Here is a 1,729-nt window from a genome sequence, read left to right as displayed (position 1 = left end):
TACATGCATTGCATCATTTGACATAATTACTGTAATTATGTTAATACTTCATAATCAACAGAACAGTACCTGTAATTTACCAAACAAAACCGACATGAAAAGCTAAACCCACAAATGGAAGGGGATACACTGTGAAGGATTTAATCCTCAGTGCAGAAGCAGGCAGGAAGCACTCAGAACTGGAATATCCTGGTTTAGCCATTGGATCCTCCCAGACAGCACTGGGGCACTTTGCAATGTGTTTTAAAAGGTACTAACGAGGGTAACACACCAAACTGTGAACGGGGTGTAAATGTTTAATGCTCATCTGTGAACTCTCACCTAGAAAAATCAGTGCAGTGCTTTCAACAAAGCTGCCTGACAGACACTTGAAAGGACAACAGGAGACTGAGAAACTCAGTGATCTGGAAATATTTTAACCCCTCTCCTATCTGCGGATGTACAATATCAATCTCGACCCCCTTGTTACTTCTTTGAAAGGAATACGTGGCGCCTGGCATATCAGAGCGCAGTCTGCTAGCAGCTGGATCCTCTACCCCCTGCCCCCATCCCGGGTTTTTTTTCTGTTTATCTTAGCCCGGGTAGTTTGGGTTTGGGGCCGATTCACACCCTGCACTTCCCTCACATCCTCAAAAGCATTTCTTTGCTTCTGGTTTCTTGCAGAAGGGTCTCTGCCACCAAGGGTTAAGTATCTAAAGTCAACTATGGGATAACCAGGGACATTAAGACAAAGAGTTATCTGGAGTGTTCATTAAGTGTTGGAGAGTTTTACAAATAAGATCGAGTCCCAAGTGCTTCCTGGTAAGTGGAAACACGAGAAGGTTCCAGCTAAATTGTCAATCTCCATCCATTCAGGAACCACGCCCAGGTGGAGATTCGGCTGTGGCAGAGTAACCTGCTGCAGTGAGCTGTGCTGCTGGCACCCACCTGGCCCGGGGACCGGTGGCAGGGCACTGCTGGCACCCAGCTGGCCTGGAGAGTGGTGGCAGGGCACCGCTGGCACCCACTTGGGTCCGGGACCGGTGGCAGGGCACTGCTGGCACCCAGCTGGCCTGGGGACCAGTGGCAGGGCACCGCTGGCACCCACTTGGGTCCGGGACCGGTGGCAGGGCACTGCTGGCACCCAGCTGGCCTGGGGACCAGTGGCAGGGCACCGCTGGCACCCACTTGGGTCCGGGACCGGTGGCAGGGCACTGCTGGCACCCAGCTGGCCTGGGGACCAGTGGCAGGGCACCGCTGGCACCCACTTGGCCCGGGGACCGGTGGCAGGGCACCGCTGGCACCCAACTGGCCTGGGGACCGGTGGCAGGGCACCGCTGGCACCCACTTGGCTTGGGGACTGGTGGCAGGGCACCGCGGGCACCCACTTCGCCCGGGGACGGGTGGCAGGGCACCGCGGCACCCCCAGCGCCTTTCCCGGCCAGACAAAACCTTTCCTCCCCCGCGCTCGGGGGGCATCGTCCTTCCCTGCGCCCCCCGGCAAGCCCGGGGCCAGCCCGAGGCGGGAGCCGGCAGGGCAGGGGGCTGAGGCCGCGGGCCACCTGCCAGGGCCCGGGCAGGCAGCAGTGGGCCGTGCCGTGCCGTGCCCGCTGGGCAGCGGCGGTCCCCGATCCGGCGCCGCGTTTTGCTGGCGCAGCAAGTGCCGGCCCGGCGGGGGAGGGCGGGGGACGGGGAGGAGCCGGTCCCCGCGGGCGGCTCGGGGAGGCCGGGCCGCTCCCGCCCCTCAGCT

The sequence above is a fragment of the Falco rusticolus genome, chromosome 1, assembly GCF_015220075.1.
Source record: "Falco rusticolus isolate bFalRus1 chromosome 1, bFalRus1.pri, whole genome shotgun sequence".
NCBI classification, from domain to species: Eukaryota; Metazoa; Chordata; class Aves; order Falconiformes; family Falconidae; genus Falco; species Falco rusticolus.
The sequence above is the reverse complement of the archived record's forward strand: the minus strand, read 5'-3'. Positions refer to the sequence as shown.